Below are 11470 nucleotides of genomic sequence, written 5' to 3' on the forward strand. Positions count from 1 at the left end.
CAAATAATTAACTGTGTAATTCACTGAAATACTAGTTTTACCTTTATAGTAACAAATTATATCCTTTAACTGAAAGGAACTGGAAGAATCAAGGTGTTTACCTATATACAAATGTAAACTATTCCAAAAGTTTTGAGTCTTTACACATTGAAAAAATAAATGAATCAGTGTTTCATCCTCCATCCCACAAAATGAGCATGAACTGTCAACATCCATATATTTTGCCAATGTATCATTTACAGGATATATTTTATGAAGTATCTTGAAATGAACTTCTTTTATTTTATTTGAAATGCAGTACTTGTGAGGTAATAACCAGGCTTCCTTCCAGTCTATTAACTCAATAAGAGATGCCCAGTAAAATTTGCCTCTAGGAACATTATATTTCTTTTTCTGTAGAATTTGTCGAATATGCTTATTATTACATTTTTTGTTAAAAATGCTAATTCCGTATAATGACAAATTAGGTTCTTTAGTGTCATTCTTACTATAACTTAAATGGCATTTTATAAGTTGAATTAAACCAGAAGGAATCGCTTTTAAAACTGCATTATATTCTTTAAATGGTAAGGGAAAATTATAAATGGACATAAATTGCTCATAAGTCAAAAAATTACCGAATTGATCAAAAATTGAAAAAACTCCAATTATATTCCTGTTAAACCACGAAGAGAGAAAAATAGATTTTTTCCTAATCATTATATCCGAGTTGTTCCATAAGAAAGTTTTATGTGGTGAAAAATTGTGAGAATAACACAACTTCCAAGAGAGAAGAACCTGCTGATGAAATTTGGACAGTGCAACTGGTAATCTATTAGCTAAGTAGTTACATTTTAATACAAAAGAAAGACCACCAATTTTTGCAAAAATATTATTTGGAATGAAAAAAAATATAGAATTGGGGTTTATTAAACATTTTTTAATCCAATTTATCTTAAATGTATTCACTATGTCACCAAAGTCTAACACTTCAAGTCCACCTTCTTTTCGACTATTCGCAAGGACTGTTTTTTTGAGTTTATGAGGTTTGTGTTTCCATATGAAGTCTAGAAAGATTTTATTAATTCCTTTAGCAGTAGAGTCATGAACGAATAGAGAAAGGGAAGGATATACAAAGCGAGATAATCCTTCTGCTTTGGACAAAAGCACCCTCCCATAAAGTGAGAGGTCTCTTTGGAGCCAAAGGTTAAATATACTTTGGGTTTTTTTTACCCTACCAGAAAAATTAAGCTGTTGTCTCGCTGCTAAATTTTTTGTTAAGTAAATACCCAGATACTTTACAGTCTCTTTTACTAGTATACCATTAATTGAAGAATCATCCTTTTCATGGAGCATCATTATCTCACACTTTGACATATTCAATTTCAGTCCAGAAGCACATGAAAACTGCTCAATTACACTTAAAGCTTTGGATAACTGACTCTTGTCTTTTAAAAAAAGAGCAGTATCATCCGCCAACTGTGAGATTTTAATTTCTCTATCAAAGATAGATATACCTTCCAAGCTTTGTTCAAATATGATACTTAATGACAACAATTCCGTAACTAAAATAAATAAGAAGGGTGATATAGGACAGCCCTGTCTAACGCGTGATGTCAAGTGTTGCAAAAACTGAATTGTGGGTCCATTGCGTCACAATGTGCTACTGCTGCTGTGCCAGATGTGCTACTGCTGCTGTGTCAGTACACTACTGTATATTTTTATTAATGTAATTTATACTGCAGAGTGCAGAGTGATAAGAGGGCATCTGGTGAGAGAGAAAGAGAGAGAGAGAGATACACTTTCTTTATTATTTTATTCATTCCCTTATTTTGTATTACTTTAGTGCAGGGGTTTTCAAACCTGTCCTGGAGCCTCCCCTGCCCTGCACATTTTGCTTGTCTCTCTCACCTAATACACCTGATTCAAATCATCAGCTCATTAGTAGAGACTGCAAGGCTGTATCCAGTCCACTCGTACAGTTCACTTGAAGGAGTGAATGAAAACGAGTGAGTGAATTCGGACACTAAGTGCACCGGAAGGACTGCCACTTTTGCATAGTATTGCTAACTGTTTAACAATCATTTAAAACGGACAGTTCTAGTAGTAAGATTAAAGGATTTATCTTGAACTATGTCAGGGAATTTGTGTATAAACCTTGGTTAAACAATTTAATAATCAATTTACAACGAATTTGTACCTGTGTTGTATGCTGTATTACGCAGTGGCCCAGCGCGTTGTAAAATGAACAGATGGATTCAGCTGCGGGCGCCATCGTCTGGCGAGACGCGGGAATTCAGTCAGCGTGCGACTCGCACAGTGCATTATGGGTTATCTCTAGCTGTTGAGCGCGTTGAGCGTACATCGGTTGTACACTCGTTTTTGCGGTGCATTGTGGGATTGAATGAGTGCACTCGGGAATGTCCACTATGGTTTCGAACACCACTTAAAATGGCTGTCCCCTCAAATAGTGCCCTATTTGAGGGTATAGGGGGCGATTTCGGATACAGCCCAAGACCTGAATTGGGTGTGCCTAATAAGGGAGACATACAAAATGTGCAGGGCAGGGGAGGCTCCAGGACAGGTTTGAAAACCCCTGCTTTAGTGGAAACTAGGGGTAATGGAAAAAGGTTCCTTGCTTGGACCTACCGTACCCTGTTCCTTCCATCACTGTCTCATTGGAGGCTTTCATTATGATTGATTGTCTCTTGCTCAGTGTAGCAGTCCAAGCTTAATCACTAATGAGACACACTATGACCTATTCACTAGAAGTCATCCACTCTACGCTGTATGTCAGCTTCAAATTAATGAGCTGACATGTAATCAAATATTTCCTCTCCCTGAGTCATGACTAGCAAATGAGGTCAGGCCATAGAAATCCTCAATAACTGCAAACCTCGAGTCTTCTTTCCTTCCAATTTATTTTTCATGAACTTTTAGAAATTATTCTAGGAAATGTTGAATGTTACCAAAAAACATCATACATATCATACATTTTATTTTGTATACTTTATTTTTCCAGGGAAAATTATACACTTGTGTATGGCCATTTGGACATTTAATGCCTGTTGTTTTTAATGTACAATATAATATAAACATTTGCATTAGCCCTAAATTGTTCCTCTTTAATTTCAATCATTTAAAAGAGAACGAGACGTTCTTACTTAAGGATGTTGTCACAAGGGTTATCTCAGAGGTTCTTCAGTAACTAAAAGATACCTTCAAACTTTTAGTATGAATAATTAATATATTTATAAGGAAGCCCACATATGCTGGATACGATGTAACTACTTTATACAGTGTGCATTTGTCTTTTTTATTTGGAGCTTCATTTAGGTCATGCACTGTTGGCACAGACCTCTTTCTGCATGAGAAAATAATCATTTTATGATGTTATTCAATGTCATTAAGCACTTGCTCATTTGCACTCGTCTCACTTCACTGACTGAGCAGTTCAGGTCAGTCATTCTGCTGTTTAATGTGCTGGCAGATTTGACCTCACAGTGGCTACTCATGTGTGCCCTGATATTAGCAGTGGGAATTCTGGAACTCCTCTTTGAACTGTTTATCCAATATTCTGTCCATCCTGAAGGTCATCTCTAAATGACATGAAAAGAGTGTCCTTAATTATCACTGGATCTCCCTTTTTATTTTTTCTTCGCAATGTCAGGATTATGTCTGTGTTTTGTCCTGTTCTGTTCTGTTTCCCAAGTGTTTTTTCCCCTCTGTTTCTAGTTCTAATGGTTTAGTCCTTGTCTTCCCCTTCTAGTTTTGTCTGTGTTAGTTCAGTCTTGCCCATATTTGTATTTCCCCCTCGTTATCTTGTTTATGACCACGCCTTGTTTTCAGAGTATTTAGAGTCTGTGTTTGCACTCCCCGTTTGTCCGTCAATGAATATGTTACTTCCGTTTGTTTGGTTACATGTGCTCGTTTCCTGCTCCCGGTTTTGTTTATTTGTTATCATTATTCAGTGTTTTGTTTCAATAAACTTTATTCTTTCATTTACTCCGGTTCTCCTCATCCATCTCCACTCCACAACCCTCCTGAGTGTGACAGATTGACGGACCTCAAACAGAAGATGAGTCGGGCTGAGGCAGCTTTGAGGAGACTGCGGCAAGGTGGTCGTGAGTTGGAGCGATATGTGGAGGACTTCATTGAGCTCTCCCATCAGGTAGGCTGGCACGAGGCTGCTCTTAGTGCTGTGTTTGTTTTGGGGCTGGATGATGAGACCATTCGCTGTGATCTTCCCTCTTGTAATTTCCCCTTGATTGAGCTAATAAACCTGATTCTCTATTTGAATGGATCTGATTTTGAAGTTGAAGAATTTCCAAATTCTGGTCGGTCTCATCTTCCGGTCCCTTCACAGACACAGCACATCGCGCCAGCCTGCCATAAGCCGAGGACCTCCACATACCGTTCCAACGGATCGAACCGCCAGCCCAGTCTCCTATCCCCTGTCATCCTCCAAAGCTCCGCCGCTGTCCTCAGCCCGATGCGGCCGGCCTCCTCCCCGCTCTAGTCTACCGGCCTCCGCCCAGCGCTCAAACCTGCCGGCTTCCTCTCCACGCTCCAGCCCGTCAGCCGCCAGGCCAGCGTCAGCTCGCAAAATGGCCGCCACGCCAGTTCACAAGATGGCCGCCACGCCAGATTCTGCAAGCAAGATGGCCGCCACGCCAGATTCTGCAAGCAAGATGGCCGCCACGCCAGATTCTGCAAGCAAGATGGCCGCCACGCAGGAGTCCGCACGCAAGATGGCCGCCGAGCCTGAGTCCCCGGCCAAGATGGCCGCCGAGCCTGAGTCCCCGGCCAAGATGGCCGCCGAGCCTGAGTCCCCGGCCAAGATGGCCGCCGAGCCTGAGTCCCCGGCCAAGATGGCCGCCGAGCCTGAGTCCTCGGCCAAGATGGCCACCAAGCCTGAGTCTGCACCCAAGATGGCTACCGCCAAGTCAAAGTCTCCGCTGGTTCCGCCCAGCCTTCCAGAGTCTCCGCTGGTTCCGCCCAGCCTTCCAGAGTCTCCGCTGGTTCCGCCCAGCCCTCCAGTGACCGCGCCGCCAGAGCGCCCTCCAGTGACCGCTCGCACAGAGCTTGCTCCTCCTGAATCTCCGCTGGGGTCGTCCAGCCGTCCAGAGCCCGCTCCTCAAGAGCGCCGTCCAGAGCCCGCTCCTCAAGAGCACCGTCCAGAGCCCGCTCCTCAAGAGCACCGTCCAGAGCCCTCTCCTCCAGAGCCGGAGCTCTCTCCTGCGCACCCTCCAGAGCCGGAGCTCTCTCCTGCGCGCCCCTCCGTGCTCTCCTGGGTGAACTATACCCTAGGTTCCCCCAAGAAAATTTTGGGGGGGGGCTACTCCCCTGATCAGCCATGGCCACCTGGACTGTTTAACCGGCCATGGCCACCTAGACTGTTTACCCGGCCATGGCTACCTGGACTGTTTACCCGGCCATGGCCACCTGGACTGTTTACACGGCCGTGGCCTCCTGGACTGTTTACACGGCCGTGGCCTCCTGGACTGTTTACACGGCCGTGGCCTCCTGAACCATTGACTCAGCCATGGCTTCCTGAGCCCCCAGATCCGCCATGGCCTCCTGGACTGATTATGCGGCCATGGCCCCCTGAACCCCCCAGATCCGCCATGGCCACCTGGACTGTATACTCGGCCATGGCTTCCTGAGCCCCCAGATCCGCCATGGCCTCCTGGACTGATTATACGGCCATGGTCCCCTGAGCTTCCTGACCCGCCATGGCCACCTGAGCTCCCTGATCCGCCCTGGAGACCACCCCTGTATCCTGTGTCCCTACCTAGCGGTCTCCAGGGCGCCCACCCTCCCTCCCCTATGGATGTTATTAGGCGCGAGACGCGCCTTTGGGGGAGGGGGGGGGGTAATGTCAGGATTATGTCTGTGTTTTGTCCTGTTCTGTTTCCCAAGTGTTTTTTTCCCCTCTGTTTCTAGTTCTAATGGTTTAGTCCTTGTCTTCCCCCTTCTAGTTTTGTCTGTGTTAGTTCAGTCTTGCCCATATTTGTATTTCCCCCTCGTTATCTTGTTTATGACCACGCCTTGTTTTCAGAGTATTTAGAGTCTGTGTTTGCACTCCCCGTTTGTCCGTCAATATGTTACTTCCGTTTGTTTGGTTACATGTGCTCGTTTCCTGCTCCCGGTTTTGTTTATTTGTTATCATTATTCAGTGTTTTGTTTCAATAAACTTTATTCTTTCATTTACTCCGGTTCTCCTCATCCATCTCCACTTCACAACCCTCCTGAGTGTGACACGCAGCTCTTGCATATTCTGCTCATTGTTCTTTTTTCCATTCACCTGCTTCCAAGTCCACCTTATATGTTCATCCCATTCTTTTCAGTTTTCTCCAGTATTTACCAGTTTCAGTCCCTATTGCTTCTTTAGTTTTTTTTCAACCTAAAGACTCTACACATCATAGAAATGACTTGGCTTGGAGCAATGTGAAAATATGTATATTCATGCTCAGGTATTAGATAGGATTTTTGTTACTCCCAGCATTTTTTAAATAATACATTCTGCATTTATAGTCCACTGGTTGACATAGAATTGCAGTTTTATGACAAATTAACAGTAGAGTATAAATGGATATATATATATATATATATAGCAAGAATGGTGATACAGAAATACACAATTCCTGGTAAGTGAGATCTAAAATGCCAGAAAAAAACACAATACAATTGCTAAAGCATTCGTAATGAAGCTCCTACCAGACTAATACACAGTAATGCTTCAACAATTCACATTTCAAATGCAGTGTTTCACATGTTATTAAGAAATATGCAAAAGATTGAATGTTTAGGAGTATGCAAATTATAGCATATGCACACAGATCATATTCTGCAAATTATTGAAAACAAAAATAAATGAAAAATGTGTAAACTTAATATTGTTTTATAAATTTACTTCTTTTTTCTAAAAACAGGTCATAACAACACATCAAGATATTCAAGACTACTATGATATATTTGCTTTTACATTCATTCACGCCAATTTTACTAAACAAATTTCTGGCTTTGTTTAGAGTGCTGCTAAAGCGCAAGTGCACACTCACAACCTCACTGAATTCATGAATTCAAGAGTCATTTTTCAAGGTATTTAAGTAAACCCACTTGCTTGTGAGAGTCACTTATTTTTTATTATTTTTTTTTATCTCTCTCTCTATAACCATTATACAAAAAAATCAGTTAAGGCTAAAACTCCATGTCAGACATTCATATGCTAATTGCTCCTAGCATCATCTGCTTTTTCACACACTGCTCTCAAATCTCCACCCAGAAATAGAGAAAACGGTTAAATTTGAGCTCTCTGTACTCTTGGCACAGATGTCCTTGTGTTCTCCTGTACGTGAACTGAGTCATGACTGAAGCTGAAAATGAAAGGATTATATGAAGCCTCTGTCCCAGAGCAGACTGAAGAATCTAAATTAATGAACATTACACTGCAAGGGTGTTTTTGCAGTGATGCCGTAGAAGAGCCATTTTTGGTTCCCCAAAGAACCTTTCAGTGAACAGTTCTTAAAAGAACCATTTGAAGAACATTTTAAAAATCTAAAGAACCTTTTCTGAATTTGAAAGATTCCATGGATGTTCAAGGTTCTTCATGGAACCATCAATGCCAATAAAGAATCTTTATTTTTAGGAGTGAACTTTGATTGTGTTTTCAAATTGAAATGTACATTTGTGCTAGTGTGTACACATTTATAAAAGCATATGACAAGCCAGCCTGAGTCATGTAATTATGCAATAACAGGCAGTGTTGCTGTTCCGAATGTTATAGTTTTTGATTTGGCTGTATGCCACATTCAATCAACAACTAACATTTTCAATTCAATAACTAACATTTTAACATTGCCAGTTATTTCGGTTCCCCTAACAAAAATACAGAGACAAATAAAACCTTAGTCCACAGTAGTTCTTCTTACTTTCTGAATGAGTCATCATGTAGAACAAATCTGTTGAGTGAATAATTCAATGACTTGAAATCATAAAGACAGTCACTGGTCACTACTTTGTACCAAAACTATCTCCACCACTAATGCACAGAAAGTAGTAAACATACTTTCACTTTCAACTTCATGTAAATAATATCTAAAATATTTATAATATAAAATATGTTTTCTTTCTTTCTTTCTCTTTATTTATTTAATCAGGGACAGTGCACAAACAACATTAGTCTAAAATAAGAAGAGCTGTCATGTGCCAGGTTATAGCAAAAATGCTAATTTCCACCCGCACTCCCTGGACAGGTTGTTGTTATATTTACAAAAATGTATCAAATATATACAGAAAAATACATAGAAGCTCACATCATAAAAGCACTTTCTATCATTCATTCACTCACTCACAGTTTACAGCGTTTATATAACAGTCAGTTAGTGCATACAGATTTGCTTTGATAATAACCACTGTTTGGTCAGGCGTGTAAAAGTATAATAGTTTGTGCATGAAATAATTTCGTTTGGAAGAGTGTTCCAAAGGCTCGCTGCTTTATAAGAGAAAGATTGTTGACCATATGCAGTTTTATATCTTGTAATGCTGCACTCTCCTCTGATTGTCGACTGTGTGGTTCTAGAGATTCTCTCTGAATTTAGTGTGAAAAAATTTCTCAAAGGGGAGCAGCGATGTTATGGATTATTTTAAACAGGGCAGAAATTTGTTCATATTTAATAAGATTTTCGAAACTCAGAAAGTTATATTTACTTTGTAGTTTTGGCTTGGATTTGTTTTTTATTTAAATGGTACCATGAGGCGCATTTATTGTGACCTGAGAAAACACTACTTCTGACTCTGACTCTTTTAAAACTATAAAATTGCACTGACATAATGTCATTTGAAGTGCCAGATGATCTTATTGGATCTTCTTTTTATTTGAGTCACTTGACCTGAGGTTGCAGGCCAACACTTGGCTGCATTGAAGTGAATGCCAATGAATGAATGCCTCAGCCCAGGAGATGCCAGATGGGCTGATGTCAAACTAGTCAAAGGTCACACAATGACAGCGCAGTGAGCATCACATGGGTGTTCAGAGTGTTATTGTCACAGTGTTAAATTCATACATCCACCATCTGCCATTGTGACAAGCAGGGATAAAAAGTGACAGATTCAATAGAGGATTTGGAGCAGAAAAGTCAATCATGGCAGGTATCTCTGACACATAGAAATAAATACACTGTGTGCCGTACATGATGTGGGAAACCAGACTGACTTGTATAGCCTAAATGATTTTGAAATAAAACATTTTGAAAGTATTTTGAGTGATGAAGGAAGCCATCTTAGTCATCATGAATGATTAGGAATAGTCTATGACAACCTTTGTGGAAAAATGAGAATGGTTTAGAAGCAGACAGTTTTGCTTCATAATGCATTAGCTTTATTTCTGACTCTATGTTTGATGGTATTGATTTTCATGAACTGTGGATTAAGATTAAAAAGTCTTCTTTGATTAAATGTTCCAGCATGTCCAAGTAATTAAAGTTTACTCAGCCATGATGGTATTTACAAAGTCTGCAATCTCTGCAGGTTTGTGGGTAGGCTGTCTATAGGAACTAATGGATAGACATGTTTGGCACATGAAGAGGCCAATATGTCACACAAACAAAAACGCTACTGCAGTTGTACAATGTTTTCCAAAGTGAATTTCATAAAGCTTGTCAAGAGAATTTCACCCCAGAAACAAGAAATGTTACATCATTTTATTTTACAGTTAAGGTCAAAAGTTTACACCCCCCTTTCAGCATATGCAAAATGGTAATTATTTTACCAAAATTAGAGGGATCATACAAAATGCATGTTATTGTTTATTTAGTACTGACCTGAATAAGATATTTCACGTAAAAGATGTTTACATATAGTCCACAAGAGAAAATAATAGTTGAATTTATAAAAATGACCCCGTTCAAAAGTTTGCATCCCCTTGATTCGTATTACTGTGTTCTTACCTGAATGATCCACAGCTGTGTTTTTTTGTTTCGTGATGTTCAAGAGTCCCTTGTTTGACAGTTAAACTGCCTGCTGTACTTCAGAAAAATCCTCTAGGTCCCATAAATTGTTTGGTTCTCTAGCATTTTTGTGTATTTAAACCCTTTCCAACAATGACTGTATGATTTTGAGATACATCTTTTCACACTGAGCACAACTGAGGAAATCATATGCAACTATTACAGAAGGTTCAAACACTCACTGATGCTCCAGAAGGATAAACCTTAACATTGAATTTTCTTATTTTGCCTAAATATCATATTTTTCATTTAGTACTACCCTTCAGAGGCTACAGAAGAAGTTACATGTTTCCCAGAAGACAAAATAAGTTAAATTTACCCTGATCTTCATAAAGTTTTCACCCCAAAAAAGTTTTGACCCCCAGCTTTTAATGCATGATTTTCCTTCTGGAGCATCAGTGAGCGTTTGAACCTCCTGTAATAGTTGCATATGAGTCCCTCAGTTGTCCTCAGTGTGAAAAGATAAATCTCAAAAGCATTCAGTCATTGTTGGAAAGGGTTTAAAAGGGTTCAAATTCTGGAAAACCAAAGACTTTGTGGGACATAAAGGATTTTTCTGAAGAACAGCAGGCAGTTTAACTGTTCAGGACAAACAAGGGACTCATGAACAACAATCACTAAACAAAACAAATAAATATATAAAAACAACTGTGGGTAATAAGAACACATTATTTAGAATCAAAGGGATGTAAACTTTTGAACGGGGTCATTTTTATAAATTCATCTATTATTTTCTCTTTTGGACTATATGTAAACATCTTTTATGTGAAATATCTTATTCAGGTCAGTACTAAATAAACAATAACTTGCATTTCGTATGATCCCGCTTAATTTGGTCAAATAATTAACATTTTGCAGATTCTGAAAGGGGGGTGTAAACTTTTGACCTCAACTGTAATTTATTTTAACAAAAAAAAAAAGGAAATTATAATTTGTTTCAATAAAATGAAGCCATTTTAGGACTTTATATCATTTATGTTTTATATCAAACTAATTTGAATGGTTTTACATACGGTGGTACTGAATTTTGTTAATTTAAATAAAAATAAAATCCTATTGCATAGTAATTGCACACAGTGCCTTAATGCTTATTTAAATAACAATAAGATAAAATAAAACAAAGCATTACTACAAAAATGAGAATCTAATGCATGGTTTTTCAAACCTGTCCTACACTGTCCTTTCAAACCTGCACCGGACATTTTGTATGTTTCCCTTATCGGGCACACCCAGGTCTTGCAGTCTCTACTAATGGGCTGAGTTGAATCAGGTGTGTTAGATGAGGGAGACATGCAAAATGTGTAGAGCTGGGGAGCCTCCACAACAGATTTGAAAACCCATGATTTAATGAGTTGGGTTAGGTTTAGGGTTGGAGATATTTTCATAAGATTTTTTTCATTTTCATTTTTCATTTCAAACAAAACACAATATAAAACTAAATATATAAACACAACAAATTGTTGCAGCACCAAAGAAAACCA

This window comes from Garra rufa, chromosome 10 (assembly GCF_049309525.1).
Source record: "Garra rufa chromosome 10, GarRuf1.0, whole genome shotgun sequence".
Lineage (NCBI taxonomy): Eukaryota > Metazoa > Chordata > Actinopteri > Cypriniformes > Cyprinidae > Garra > Garra rufa.